The 16,336-nt window shown below is 40.6% G+C and overlaps 1 non-coding gene and 1 pseudogene across 1 annotated transcript; both read left to right on the forward strand.

Annotated features, from left to right (window-relative positions):
* The first annotated feature begins 1,798 nt into the window (after positions 1 to 1,798).
* Positions 1,799 to 15,375, forward strand: LOC108940936 (solute carrier family 12 member 3-like; annotated as a pseudogene).
* On the forward strand, positions 5,238 to 5,319 carry trnas-aga (transfer RNA serine (anticodon AGA)). Its single transcript has one exon. It is a non-coding gene; the product is annotated as a tRNA-Ser (tRNA).
* Positions 15,376 to 16,336: the final 961 nt, after the last annotated feature.

Below are 16,336 nucleotides of genomic sequence, written 5' to 3' on the forward strand. Positions count from 1 at the left end.
AGTGGCTGCTGAAATCAGGGCTTCAATATCCATTCGTTGACAGTTTGATTATTGATTTGACACATTGATGATTGATGATCACAGTGTTACAGCGGAATTAGGAATTAGCAGAGTATGGAGCGCGCGCCTCTCCGCCGGTCGGGCAGGAGCGCCTCGCGCGGCAAACACGTCACGTGCCGTTCACTTTGGCCACACGATAACTGCTCTTTTCCACCGTGATATTATATTCATCTCTTACTTCCCTCAAGTTAAAAATGGGACGCAATGGCGGGACGAAGAATAATGTATAAAATGCGCCGCGCTACTAAAAGCGAAGGTGGAGACAAAAAACGATGAGTGTGGATTGAAGATGTTGCGAAAAGCGTAACGTGATGTTGTTTCATTTCTTTTCTCAGTATCATACTTTTAAATATATAATATGCGGGCTTCGACAGGGTGGTCGTGGAGGTCAGTTTCTTGCAGTGCTCGCGTTCGACGGAAAATGGGATAATAATGTTTTAAAACAGGTTTATTAAGAGAACGACCACACGTACAGAGATGTAAGAAAAGCCCATCTCCCCCCCCCCCGCAGAAACAAAAAAAAAAACAGATCATTCGTCCTTCCGCTCAACCAGTCATAGGAATAATGAAATATGTAATATTTAATAGCAGACTGAGCTATTCTATCATTTTAGAAATAAGCCATAAATAGTTCATATGATTTAAATTAATTCAAAACAGCTTTTAAAACATCATGGATGTTCATACATTATTATGTTTTGATTTAGGGCACAGAAATTTTTATGGAATAAAAGGGTTTTTAAAGCTTGCAATACATGGCTTGTAATGAATCACCTCTAAAATGAAAAAAAGAAAGAGAAATAACTGATATACATTCAAAAAGGACATGCCTACGCTGGTATATTTTCAGCAAATGAAGTACAGCAGTTAACACGGGTGGTGAACTTTTCCAGGTAACCATCCCACTTTTTAAGCTCTTCGGCAAATAAAACTCTGGGTTATCAGACAGAAATGTCCAACTTTTTCAGAGGAAAAAAAAAAGCAGGCTACTTGGAAATGAAGGTGGAGGGTTGTTAAAAAAAAAAAAAAAAAAAAGGTATGACAATGTAAACAACTACGTAATCACTGCTGGAGCACGCGCCTGTGTGTGTGTGTGTGTGTGTGTGTGGGAGGGTGCTACACCTGTCTCAGGTATAAATTCCATGCATTGCATTAATGCCTTTTCAACAAACCGCACTCAATCAACGGTCAACACACGATTCTCTTTGTTCTTCCAGGGGGGGGAACTACTGCTAATAGAGCTTCTAGCACTTGTACCTGAAAGCAAGAAGGTAAGCAGTCTGCAAAAGGTAGGAGATCTCACTCAAAGACCTCACACATCTCATTTCATCACGATATGTTAGAAGAAAGTGTTTAACTGTAACACAATTTACAGCCACAGTGCAGGAAAACATTGTGAATCCAAAATAACTTTTGAGAGGGTTGCTCAGAATTCAGTACTTTATATATTTTTAAAATGCACTTATACACAAAATGAACTAGATCCTCTTCATGTGGTATAAACAGATAACATAATACTGGTTTGTCAGTCAAATCAGGTGAAGAATGTAAGAAAATTAAAGAACATTTAGGGACCCTTTGCGGCAAGTAGCGAGTCTTACATTCTGTGCATGCATTTATTTATTGTCATAGAATTTTAAACCACATGAGATCAATGAACCTGGTATTGTGGCCTCTTTTCCCTTTTCAGATCAATAAACTGCACCAACAATAAATAAAATTTACTTAACTAGTTGCAATGGGCCAGCGGTCATCCAAGCGTTCCCTGGAGAAGGTGCACAGTATACCACACTTTCAATTTTCGTTGAACGATGAGCCCCCACCACATTATTCTTCCAACCGAGGCGACAGCTTCAGCAACGGGGACCCTGGTATGTCCAGACACAGCAGCAGCGACGGTCCAGTGTTCTCAATCCCTGTGAAAACAGAATCTGAGACTTCAGACCAGACATCTGAGCAGCGGGATTCCAGGCAGGATTCCAGACGCCCATCCATCTACAGTGCCATCGACACCGTGCCACAGCTGGACTTCTACATCAATGCAACAGCCACTGGCCGTCTTCGGCGCAGCAGACCGTCGCTGGAAGTCCTTCGAAAAGCAGCTGATGTACATGCATATTTATAATATTTCTGTGTGCATTTTATTGTCAGTGTGCATGTTGCAATAGTCAGGTTTTGTACAGTTGCTGTGTGTCACAGATCATTCATGCATGTGTCATGTGTGTTACTGTGTGTTTTAATTGTCTATAAGATATTTTGCTTTATGTGTGTCAGGATGTGGAGCTGGGCAGCCAGACCGATGTTGAGGGAACAGGTCAAATGCCTGCCGCTCCAGAGCCTACCCAGGATGGTGCGAAAGCGGGACGGAACACCGCAGCTCAGCCCGTGCGCTTCGGCTGGGTGACGGGTGTCATGGTGAGACAGGAGCAGATAGTCAATGCATACACTCAGAAACATTCAAACACACACGCACACGTTCAATTCAATGTATTTTTACAGAGCGCTGTTCTCACTCAGTGACACGGAGCGCTGAACAAACGATGAGAGGCATTATGGAAATGAAAGATTTACTATACAAATGTAAATGAATACATTAAATTACTATAGTAACTATGTATATATTACATCTGTAAGTAAGCCAACTGGCCATGGAGGAAAGGAACAAAAAAACTCCCAACCGAAAGGCACGAAGACCTCTAGGGGTTCAAGAGCCAGATGCTGCCCACCCCTTCTGGGCATGCTAGAATTAAAAAATACTTTTAAGTCTACTTAAACAGCTGTTTGTGACATTGTCACTAGATGATAATGTCCCGGTCTGCATAGGCAGGTGTCATCTGTCACGACATCCTGCCATCAGCTTTCGTCAACGTGGACTTAATGTAAAAAAACAGTATTTTGCACACACAGATTGCACATATTTTTGGATGTCTGTACTCTGCGTGCGCTGACTTTCAGATAAGAGTCTAGTGTATGTGAATCCTCTGGGGGTTGATGAATATTGCTGATGCCTTTGAATAATGTTGCATGTACGATCTGTGCTGGCTTTGTTATTGTACATACTGTTTTGCCGCTTCTACATTAACTATGTTGATGATGCTGATTGCTGTAGATCCGCTGCATGCTCAATATCTGGGGGGTCATCATGTTTCTACGTTTGTCCTGGATCACATCTCAAGCAGGCATCCGTGAGTTCTCTCATTAACCGTCCGTGCATCTCTCCTGCCCTTCCTCCCATTTTCTGTTCTTCTGAGTCCAGTATTATGCCTACTTTTCTCCCCTGTAAAGTATGAGTTTTTTTTGTTTTCAATTTTCAGATGACAGTAAATGAAATGTTACGGGTAATGATGGTATTTACCAATAGTTCCATTGTTAAATTCAGTTCAGATTTCTGATTTTTGATTTATCATGCTAAATTAACATATCCCTTTTAATTTAGGATCTCTTCTTATCCCTAGTTTCAGATCTTAGTATCTCTCCTCTCTTATTTTCTTTGCATCAGCATATTTTCACCTCATTTTTCATCTTTCCGAGTATCTCATTCTGCCCATACCCCATTTGCATTCATATTGTCTGAATTTTCTTAATAAAAACTTCTAGTGCTGGATCTTCAGGTTCTTGGCACGAACAGTGAAGCTTAGAACCTCTAATATGATAACAAATGTTCATGAAAACCTCCCCAGTTCTGACCTGGCTCATCATCCTCATGTCCGTCGCTGTGACGTCCATAACTGCGTTGTCAGTCTCTGCCATCTCCACCAATGGGAAGGTGTATTCAGGTCAGTGCTGTTATAAATGTTTATATATGTGTGTATCTGTGTTAGAAATGATAGTGTAGCCACATGCTTATGCTTCTGGTCTCGCCTTTTTAACTTCTTCCATTGTGTTTTCTTACCATCTACCAGGGGGTGCCTACTTCATGATCTCTCGCACCCTTGGTCCTGAACTGGGGGGTCCCATCGGTCTGGTGTTCTCCTTTGCCAACGCACTCGCCTGTGCTTTAAATACTGTGGGCTTCGCCGAAACTGTTCGAGACCTTCTCAAAGTACTGGGACATGATTCTTATACATGTCTTATCAAAAATGCAATGAGGTTCTGATTTTGTTAAACATTAATAGTTTCTGGTGCCCAGGTGTTGAGAGAAAGATTAACTGGAATGCAAGATTATGGTTCTGTATTAAATCAAATTACTTTTGAACTTAGTGGAATTTATAGTGTCACACTGCAGTTTTAAATGAGTGTTTTACAAGGTCTGTTGGTTGTGTTGCAGGAATATAATGCAGTGATTGTTGATCCAGTCAACGATGTAAGGATTGTGGGTGTGGCCACAGTCACAATGCTGCTGTTGATCTCATTGGCTGGCATGGAGTGGGAGTCCAAGGTAGCCCCTCCCTCTTTCTAGTAAATTTCTACCATTTCAGCTATGTTTGTTGGTAGAAACTGCATATGATCCACTAACAGATGTCCTCCTAAATATAGACTTATAATACATCATCCTAAAATTTTAATAAAGTCTTATTTAGATGTGAAAAATGAAAGCAAAGTGATGCATCATACATTTATTATAAGGCAATTTATTCTAACAAGTGCTTTATCTTGATTTATTTATCTTAATTTTTTTCTCTGAGCCAAATTTTGGACTGTAGTTTTTTTTTATTTCTTGGGAAACAATAAGTTTTGAAGGTACAAGCGTCACAGAGTTCTTCAGATGGTTCAGTGGTTGATCACCCAAGGAAATTTCAGAACTGTTGCCGTGAATATGCCAAATACAGGTTTCCTTTGTCTAAGGGAATGTACATTCTCTCTTGGTCAAGATGCACTGAATTAAAGATGATTCCTTGCAATTCTAATGAAAGAAAGAAACTCATAACCAAAATGAAAAGATTATTAACATTTACATTTATTCATTTAGCAGATGCTTTTCTCCAAAAGCAACATACATCTTGGAGAAAAACAAATGTGTTCCATTAACAGGAGAGATGCAGACATGAGATTGTAGAGTACAGTCAATTGTCACAATGACCATATGAACTAGTGTACATCACAGGAGTAGCTACATAAAGACTTCTCAGTTATTAAACAATTTGTTATTAAAAATTATAAAACACACAGACGTTCATCTTTTGTTAATGGATAAACAACCTAAGTAAGCTGTGGTAGGAAAAGGGTGCATAGGAGCTGTAGTCGTGGCCGAGCGGTTAAGGCGATGGACTAGAAATCCATTGGGGTCTTCCTGCGCAGGTTCGAATCCTGCCGACTACGGTTGATGTTGAGTAGCTGCATAAAGCTCCATATGTCTTTAATATTGTGTGTTATAATAGAATGCATTTAAATAAAAATTTTGAGAAAAGTTGTTTGGAGCAGAATTTGACTTCATTTGTTTTGTTGTCTGTATCTCTCCTAGACACAAGTTCTCTTCTTTGCCATCCTCATGGTTTCTTTTGTCAACTACATTGTGGGAACCTTTATTCCACCAACTCCACAGAAGCAGGCTATGGGCTTCTTCGGCTACAACGGTGATTGCTGCTTTGGCCAGTTATTGAATGACAGAAGTAGTTTTATGGGCTGAAGTCTTTAGTTACTCCTGAGAGATTGGTTTGCCGTTGTAGCGTTTTGTCCCTAAATGCTATATGTTACTTGGCAGTAAGTCAAAGAAAAACTAAAGAATTTAAGAAATGTTCATAACATTTGTTAATTATATGTATGTATTGACAGGAGACTTAAATGAACTGTTCCAGGTGAAATTTTTGTCACAAACCTGATGCCAGACTGGAGAGGACCTGAGGGGGACTTCTTCCAGATGTTTGCAATCTTCTTCCCTTCTGCTATTGGCATCCTGTCTGGGGCCAACATCTGTGGAGACCTAAAGGTATAGATACCTGGAGACTGTAAATGTGCTCGTTTTGCTCCAATATGTTTCCTTTTATTACCACAGGTCATTAATGAAATGTATTTGTATCTGTGACTGTAGTGTAGAGTGTTAAAACAGGTAAAACAGAGTATGGTAAATGAGAGTATACGAGAATTAGTATAAGTTATAAGAGAATATTTATAGAGGATAGTATCAAAGGAGGTTATTACACTTTAAATTTCGGCCCCTTGCGTGGAGTATCTGTCTATAGGTCTCTATGTGTGTGTATTTTTTCCAGGACCCAGAGAAAGCAATTCCAAAAGGCACCTTGTCGGCCATTTTCTGGACCACTGTCAGTTACCTGGGTATCTCCTCCACCGTAGGTAAGATATCAGTTTAAATATTTCGCAAGAGGGATTTTTCTATCATTGATCCAATAAACACTGAACCCACCATCTCAATGATGTTCTTTCCAGGAGCATGTGTGCTGAGAGATGCCTCAGGGAGTCTTAATGACAGTATATCGGTAAATGGTTCATGTAAAGGTCCAGGATGCTGGGATTTCTCTCCGTGTGAAGCCAACCAGACCTGCAACTATGGGTTGGCCAACACCTTCCAGGTGAGACCCTAACAACTAGTGCACAGGATCTTCAGGTCTCCTGAAAATAATCCTTCATGCAAACCTCAGGTCTTCTGGTAGGGGTTGCACAATGCTGGACGCACTAAGGATTCATAAAGCATTTCTGAGGAACTTTTACCAAAATGGGAAGTTATTTTTGGATTTGAATCTCCAGAGCACATTGTGTTTTCTCACTTCCAGATACTTACAATGGTATCTGGTTTTGGGCCCCTTATCACTGCTGGAATTTTCTCTGCGACACTTTCCTCAGCCCTGGCCTTCATGGTTTCTGCCCCCAAGGTCTTTCAGGTGAGACCAATATGCTACTTGTATTACTTACAGCCATTTTTCTAGTACACATTGCATAGGTAGATGCTAATACAAGTTACATTCAAATAGCAAATATGCAGTTAAGGCTAATTTATGTAGCTGTCAGAAGATACTAAGAGAAACAGGTGGATATTGATGCCCTTCTTCTATGCTGGGAGAGATTCAGAAGTTCTTAAGAAGAGAGGGCATTTTCTCCACTACGTCGGAGCCCAAACTTAAAACCAGCTGACTTTTGATATAGAACCCCTTAACAGCGGAACAAGCGCAGAGGCCAGAAGTGCAGAACCACAGTGCTGGAGTGCAGGAATTCAGAATAATGAATTCCAAAAACAGAAGATTAAACTTCACACCATGTCAGCATGTGGATAGCATGGTGGCTCAATGGCTTCCTAGAATGTGGGTCTTGATATGGATTTAGATCCAGCTCAGTCTGCGCAGATGACTCGGTGACTCTAAATTGCCCATTGTGTGTGAAGGAATGTGACAGCTTGTTCTTTTGTGTCGACAGATAGACAATGGAAAGTAGCTTAGTGTGGTGTATCAAGCCTAGTAAGGTGCCTTGGACAAAGGCTTCAGCTAAATAGGAATTAGTAATAATACTAACAATTTTACTGAACAATGAAATAATATCTCTTTTCTTCCCTTGTTCTGTCTCTTTTTGTCCCAGTGTCTTTGCAGAGACAATATCTACCCATACATTGGTTTCTTTGGCAAGGGTTATGGGAAAAATCAAGAGCCCCTCCGTGCATATGTTCTCACATACTTCATCGCTGTAGCCTTCATTCTAATCGGTAAGTTTTTCCAGAATTACGGACTGTGCTGTGATCATTTAACATGTTCATTTGCTGATATGCATAATGATCTCCTTTTAACCTTCCTTCGCTTTTGTCTCCACCAGCTGAGCTAAATGTCATTGCTCCTCTCATCTCCAACTTCTTCCTCTGCTCTTACGCCCTCATCAACTTCAGCTGCTTTCACGCCTCCATCACAAACTCCCCCGGTGAGTATCTTGACCAGTCGTTGTCCTGAGACGTTCAAACACTCAGCTGAGAGCCTAACTGTATTCGGTCTGGAGACAAATTCACCCTTAAAAAGTATGTAACTGATTCATACTGTATAGTCACAGATTAAACTCAGCCAGCGGACAAAATTATATTTATTTGACAGTGCTTTCTCAGAAGCTTTAACTGCTATCTTTTTCATGTGTAGCACTCAGCATCTATCGCCACCACACTTGATCAGTTTCGGTAACGCAGTCATCCTAGTGTTGCCACCTAACTTTAATGGACTTAGGCAGCAGGTGGTGGAGTACTGGGTAGAGCTGCTACTTTTCACACAAAGGACCCAGATTCAAATCCTGCTTTCTGCTGAAGTACCCTAGAGCAACTTACTTATCCTGAACTGCTTCTGTAAAAAAATAACCAGCTGTGTAAATGGGTAAACCATTGTAAGTACCTTAAAGACATAAATTACTTAATAGCATCTTAAGTAAAAGTCAGTCAAAACTTCGGTGCTCCTCTAGATGATGTACAGTGTTTATCTTATGTGTGTTAGTCAACTTTTTCTCCAAGAAGGATTTCAAAAGGAGCATCCGTTGGATCTGCAGCAGATGCAGTTGATAGTGTAGTGGTTAGCGCTGCTGTCTTTGGACCCAAAGATTGCAGGTTTAGATCCCAACTCCTGCTGTATTACCCTTGAGCAAAGGACTTACTCTAAATTACTCCAGGAAACTTGCTCAGGTCTATAAATCAATAAGTAATTATAGGTAGCCTAACATTATCAGTTCCTCTGGAAAAAAGCATCAGCGAAACAATTAAATGTAATGTTCTAAAATGAGGCAGAAATTAAACTGGTTCTGTTGTCACCCATGAAGATGTTCCATGTTCATACAATCTCTTGCAGGCTGGAGACCTTCCTTCCGATACTACAGCCGCTGGACAGCCCTCTTTGGGGCAGTTATCTCTGTTGTGCTCATGTTCCTGCTGACTTGGTGGGCTGCACTTGTAACTTTCAGCCTCATCTTCTTCCTTCTAGGATATGTAACCTACAAGAAACCAGGTATGGTCCTGTGGAGTACATTATAGATTATTCATGTCCATTTGATTGTAGCCTCAAATTTGATTTCTATAAATGGTAAAGGTGTAGCAAAAAGATATTCAGCAATTAATAAAATGTGAAACTGATGCACTTTCTATGATGCCGGTAGGACTTGTGATTTTTGATTGTAAAACTTCGGATTGATAGGTTTTGCAGATGAGCTGACAGCATTTGGGCAGAATGCGGAGAGGGATATTAGATTGTTTTATGTTGTGTTGTAGTGTTTAGTACTGCCCTGCACCATGCTGTCATGGAAGTGTCTTTCTAAGTTTTTCAGGATTCTGTCTTATGGAGAAGTTTGGAAATATGAAAAGGTTTTAGCATAAGTGACAAACTGAACTATAGGATGAAATAAAATGAGAGATAACAAACACCCAACGTCACACTCCTTTTTTCTTCAGCGGTTAACTGGGGCTCCTCGATGCAGGCTGGAACCTACAACATGGCCCTGTCCTACTCTGTCTCGCTCTCAGGGGTGGAAGACCACGTCAAGAACTTTAGGTGAGTGGAGAGTTCGATCTGTGAAGTGACCCACCTGACTTTTCAGCTGTACTACAGCAGTGTCATTTTGATCTCACCCACATGTTCCCTTTTCCTCTTAGACCGCAGTGTCTCGTTCTGACAGGTCCCCCAAATGTGCGCCCAGCGCTGGTGGACTTCGTGAGCTCCTTCACCAAAAACATCAGTCTGATGATCTGTGGTGACATCCTCATGGTGAGTCATGTGCTGGTAGCAACATCAGAGTGACTGGATGTTCACCATCTCATGTATGTCATGTAACTTCTCCATGTCTCTACCACTTCCCCCAGGACAATGACAAATCAGTCGTGCCCCAACACAACACTGAAGCTCTTGTTAAATGGTTAAACCGCAGGAAAGTTCGCTCTTTTTACACCCCCTTTGCTGGGGCCAGTCTCAGAGAGGGCACCCACAGCCTTTTGCAGGTACCTGCCACCTGATGCTTCCTGTGTATGAAACTGCCTGCTGGTCATCCTACTATTTAGCTAAGAGCAGCACATTCACTACCAAATGTTTGTATACAAAGAGCTTTTTTGATTGTATGTAACTGCAGCAAGTCCATCCCATTCATTACAGGCTACCGGTCTTGGAAAACTGAAGCCCAATACTCTTGTCATGGGATTCAAGACCAACTGGCAGGAGTGCACCCCCCACAGCCTGGAGGACTATATAACCACCGTAAAGTAAGAGAGGAAAAATATTAATATTTTTAAAGTGTTTAATAGTGAAATTGTTTTAATATCCACAATCCCTCAATAGTCAAGAAGCAATGTGAAGCTGTGGTCAATGTGACACAGCACTCACTGAACGAGCTGGTGTATAGAAGCATCTGACCGTTGATCATATAAATAAACAGCAAACATCCCTAACAGAAAAACAGAAAGAAATGAATTAAATGAGTAAATTTATAAATTCCTGCCTTTCCCAGTGATACGTTTGATTTGAATTATGGTGTGTGCATCCTGAGGATGATGGATGGACTGGACATCTCAGAGGAGATTGAGTGTGAAGGTCAGATTCTATTTAAGTGTTGATCTCTGAATAGCAGGTCTGAGAATGTGACTATATAAGTGTGATATTAACTGTGGGGTGTTTTTTTTTGGCAGTTAACGCAGCTTTTGAGACAGATGATGGAGAGGATCAAGAGCATGGGAGTCAAGAAGGTGACTAATGCCGATACACAAAAGAATACATTAATAAAACACACACACACGCATAAAGAGATTCATATGGAGAAAAGAAATCTATGTAGTGAGACAATGGTGCTACATCAATGGAAAATGTAAAAATGAATGAACTGATGATGATGATGATGATGATGATGATAATAATAACAATAACAGTTATTTAGACAAAAAGGATTTGACATCCATGGCCTGATGTTAAAAATGTCCCAAACTGAGTAAAATGCTTTACTTTCACCACAGATGATGCAGCATCTGATGAGGTTCCCAACGAGCAGACCCGCACAGTCTTCCAGACCAAGCAAGGCAAGAAGACCATCGATGTTTACTGGATCTCTGATGACGGAGGTGAGGAGAGGACAAACATGTGCTGTACGCTTGACAAAACCATAACAGAGGGGTACAACTACACTTAGCACTTGAGCAGTAAAAGCATTTTCACACAACTTTCACACCTCCTTTGATTTCCTCCACCTTCCAGGCCTCACTCTGCTGGTGCCCTACCTGCTGACTCGGCGGAAGCGCTGGCGCCAAAGCAAGGTGCGCGTCTTCATTGTGGGCGACCAACAGAATATGGAGCAGCAGCGTAAAGAGTGAGTAAACCATGGAAAACCATTGCAGTAAAATTAGAAAAATTCCACATGATGTTGCGAAGGAGCAGTTGCCCCACACATAGAGTACATTAAAGATTATGCTGTTTACATGTTCTAACTGCAAAAAATGTTTAGAAATGTGATTTTAGAGTGACAAACAAACAGATGCTTACCTTGGATAGAATGGAACTTGAGCCAAGGTGGTAAAGAGGGAATTATGGGAATTGGAGTTCTTAAATTGTCCAGAGTCCATTTAAAAACAGTTGGTTGAAAAAGATACATGGTTTACGTTACCTGAGGTAAGTTGTACATGTATGGTATATTGTGTTTGTAAAATGTTAGTGGATTGTTATTGTGTTGTACATTGAATGTAAAGTAGCTATTTTTGATGTTAAATATGCTAACTGAACAATGACTGAAGGCGGAGCCTATTGTATATACTTCAGTCCAGAGAATAGAATAGAAAGGAGGACTATTGCTGTTACAACTGTTGTTATTCACTAGTGGAAGTCTTAAGTTTGTACATAGTTTTTATTGCATTAATTGCACCTATAAATGGAGCACTGGGGCAGTTAGTGACAGAAATAAACCTTTATGTATAGATCCCCAACCTCACATTCTGCTCATTGCTTGGCCAACCTGCTTACAGATGTACATTTTGAATTTATTTAGTACTGATTTATTAAAATGTCGTAGCACACTGCAGAAAAGGCTGTTTGGTTGCCGTGAATATATTTTTGTCAAGTTGTGTATATAGGACTAACTTTTTTTTTTTCAAGTTTATGTTGTTAATTGTCTGTTTTGCAATGCTTGCTGTGCCATTCACAAGAATTCTGAATTAACATGGTGTGTGGAAGCTGTTGTGGAAGATTTCACTAATAAAGTAATTCTACATTTTTTCTCACCAGGATGGTCTCTCTGCTTCGAAAGTTTCGCCTGGACGTCCATGATGTCATTGTGATGACGGACAGTGAACGACCGCCCCTCTCCAAAAAGTGAGTTCCCTCCCTCATACTGGTCATGAAGTCCCTTTCTAGCGACACCCCTTCTGTGTGAAACTGTGTGATCTAACACATGTCATGGTGCAAGTGATAATATAATAAAAACTTGGAAAACTTGTGTAAAATGGCAAAGGAGCTATTTTATCTACTTTTCTTACTTGGCTGACACCTTTATCCAAGGTGACAAACAATGTCAGAACTGTGAAAACTAATTAGTCCTTTTGAGAATACTGAGCAGCAATCATGGGATAAACAAATATATGAGAAAGTGCAATATTTAGGTTAACACACAATCGGCCTGTTTAAGTTGCACAGCACAGATGACATTGTCAAAATTAACCAACAAAAACCATTAAATTGAACTATTAACAAGAGCATCCTGAAAGGGACATTTTATGTAGATGCCATTAATCAACAGAAAAGAGGCTAAACGGTCCCAAGGTGTCTTGAGAGAAGATGGGTCATAAAGTAGGGTCTGGTCTTTCTCAAACATTTGCCATAGAGAACCATAAAACCAAGAACAATGCCAAATGTACTGCAATATATCATTCATTAATTTAATTTGAGGTGATGGTGTGGTGGCACAGTGGGTTGGACTGGATCCTGCTCTCCGGTGGGTCTGGGGTTTGAGTCCCGCTTGGGGTGCCTTGTGATGGACTGGCATCCCGTCTTGGGTGTGTCCCCTCCAGCCTTAGGCCTTGTGTTGCTGGGTTAGGCTCCGGCTCCCCGCGACCCCGTAGGGGACCAGTAGTAAATGACATGGGTCAAGGAATACAAATGAGAACAACCAGAAATCACCATTGGTTTCTTTTCATTAGGTTCTGCTCTTCCTACATCCAGGAGCATGTTGTCCAGGGAATAAGGAAATTTATTGAGCAGGTGTTCAGGCTGTACTGTATTCTTCCAATCCACCTTCATTCCCTTCTGTGTCTGTGCAGTATGAAGCGCTTTGAGGAGACTCTGGAGCCTTTCAGGTTGAAGGATGGACTGAAGGAGGAGGCAGCAGTGCAAGAACTGAGGAAGGACTGTCCCTGGAAGGTGTCCGACAAGGAGCTGGAGTCACTGAAACCGAAGGTATGGTAAATGCAGTCATTCCTTTTTTCTACACTTATACATATGGGTGTTTTTAATTGTGTGTTTATTTTTGGGAGATTATTTCTATGGAGGGGGGGTGTGGTAGTGCAGTGGGTTTGGCCAGGCCCTGCTCTCTGGTGGGTCTGGGGTTCGAGCCCTACTTGGGGTGCCTTGCAATGGACTGGCGTCCTGCCCTGGGCGTATCCCTGTGTTGCCGGGTTGGCCTCTGGCTTGCCGCGACCCCACTCGGAACAAGCAGCTTCAGAGAATGTGTGTGTGTGTGTGTGTGTGTATGTATTTATATGGATGTGTGTATATACATTGAACGTTTGTGTATTTAAAAGTGTCTGAGTAATTGTCATCAACGTGAGAGTATCTATCTGTTTGAACTGCTCTTTGTAACCATTTACTGGTCTGTGTGTAATTGCATGACTATGTTTGAAATGTCTATTTGACTGACGTAAATGTTACTGTGTGTAAATATAACTATGTCACAAAGAGAGCTGGTAGCATAGTAGTTAGAGCTGCTGCCTTTTGCTGCTGCAGTTCAAATCCTACCATCAGAGGTAGTACCTTTGAGCAAGGTACTGACCCTCAGTTGCTGCAATAAAATTACCCAGCTGTATAAACAGCTAAATAACTGTAAGTAGCTTAATATTGTCAGTTGCTTTGGAGAAAAGTGTCAGCTAAATTAATAAATGTAATGTCAAAATGAAAGAGTGTGTCTGAGATCATAGTATCTGTGCCTCTGTTTACCCAAATCTATAATCACGTTTAATTTTTTGTGACCTATGAATACCTTGATAAAAACAAGTTCTCCAGTTCTCCTCTCACCAATTCTTTTTTTTTTCCTTTCCTTTGCGGTGCAGTCGGAGAAAAAGGTCAGGCTGAATGAGATCATTAGAAGAAACTCCAAACATGCAGCTCTGGTCCTAGTGTGAGTATAGACTTCAGTTATAATGCCACTAAAAGCTCACCTGTTTGCTTTTAGTTATGGCTTTTTATAAGCATCAGGCCACATGTGAAGCACAGAACAAAAAGCTGCTGATCAAAGAGGGTTCAGAAGTCTGGTAGAAATGTATTGACAGCACAAAATCAAAGCCGCACAGAGGTAATTTGTTGCTGAGGAGAAACATCCAACACTGCTTTTGAGGTAAACATATAGTCTAGTTTAGTGAGTTGATAGCTCTAGAAGATTCCACATGGAGTACAGCAAAGAGCCTTATGTAATGAGTCTCACTTACCACAAGAGGGCGATAATGATAATTTTGAGAAAGCCGCCTTATAAGATCTGTAGTTACAGTTGCTTTTTGTTTAATTTACTAGAAATAAGGAGCTTTATCGGGATATTTTTCTAGGAAAGTCCTACACTGCAGTCTGACACTGAACTTGATTCGTATTACACCAAAGTCTAGCGAACCGACAACCGTACAAAACGTAAAATGCACAGCTTATAACCTGTAATGAATCCAATTTACCACAAGAGGGAGACAATGGTAATTTTATGACAAGGCAGCCATATTTAGATCTATTTTCAGAGTTGCCTTATCTTTTGCATAAAATATGAGTTTGTCAAAGTAATTTTTATGGGAGACTTTCTACACTGCTGTCCGAACCTGGGCATCATTTGTACTACAACAAAATCTACCGAATTGACAACTTCATATGGCGTAAAGCAAAATGGACAAACCTACTTTTCTGTAATTAGTCAAATTGACCACAAGAGGGAGACAATGGTGTTTTTTCTCACAAGGCAGCCATGTTTTCCGTCTTCTGTGATAGTTGCCTTTACTTCAAATAAGTTTCTCATATATGAGTAACTACTATAAAACAGACTTGTATTGTTTCCACAGTTCTGTTTGTGTGAACAAATTAAATTGGCAATAACACTCATGTTGTTGGATCGTTCAGGAGTCTGCCAGTGCCCAGGACAGATTGCCCCAGCGTCCTCTACATGGCGTGGCTGGACACCCTGACCGGTGGTCTCCACTGTCCTGCTCTGCTCATTCGAGGCAACCAGCAAAATGTGTTGACCTTCTACTGCCAGTGAGCAGAGAGATACACATTATCTCAGTTCTTAAGACTTGTGAAAGGGTGGTATGATATATTATGCCCTGCTGGAGGGGCCTGGACTGAAGCTGCAAGACAAGTTGGACCTGGAAAATATTTAATCTTTCGCCTCCCAGTAAAGTCAAGGACCATGAATCCGATCCCATTTTTTGGCAAAGAGTAAAACTTTGGTTTAAAAGTTTGTGCTTTGTGACCACACCCCTTTTCATCATATAAGCTCCTTCCACATCTTCATGGATAGCTCAGAAATGAAAGAACTATCTGGAAGAGTACTGCTTATTGTGTAAAATACATATTTTTAAAAATATTAATTCAAATATGTTAACAGGATAACTTATTTTTATTGTCATTGTTGAGGTAAAAATTAAACAGTTACGTGTAAATATTTGTATAATTATTTTTAACTTTAATGTAATTTATACTAATCAGTATAATACATTTTGTTAAGAAAGCAGAAGGACAGTAGTATATACTCTTTATGAAATGTGAAATTCGGTTTTAACTGGATGTACGGTACACATTCATTGTTTTGTTTATTAAAAGCATATTTTAAAAATGTGAAGCTATAATGAAATTACTTTTAAAATGTGTATGGTACTTCCTGACGTCGGTTAGTTGAACCTGGTTGTGTTTCGGTCCTCGGGCAGCTCTTATTTGCAGCTGTTCTAACCATTAAAAATTGGGGCTGTGTTGATGAGGTACAACAAAGCAATAAAGAGAGAGTGATTACTGTAGATTTACAGAAGTACAATGCATAATGAGCAAGGAGGTGTTGCCACGCTTAAAAATCAGCTGCCAATAAGCGTGGCCGAAAGCGGCTGTATAAAATAGCTCCTGATGATGAGCAGCTCGCGCTCTTCTTCTTATGCTCCTGCTGCTTTCGAAACGAAAGTGAAAGTAAAAAACGCTTAGTAATCCCTTTTGACATTAACGCATACAAA

This window comes from Scleropages formosus, chromosome 11 (genome assembly GCF_900964775.1).
Source record: "Scleropages formosus chromosome 11, fSclFor1.1, whole genome shotgun sequence".
NCBI lineage: Eukaryota > Metazoa > Chordata > Actinopteri > Osteoglossiformes > Osteoglossidae > Scleropages > Scleropages formosus.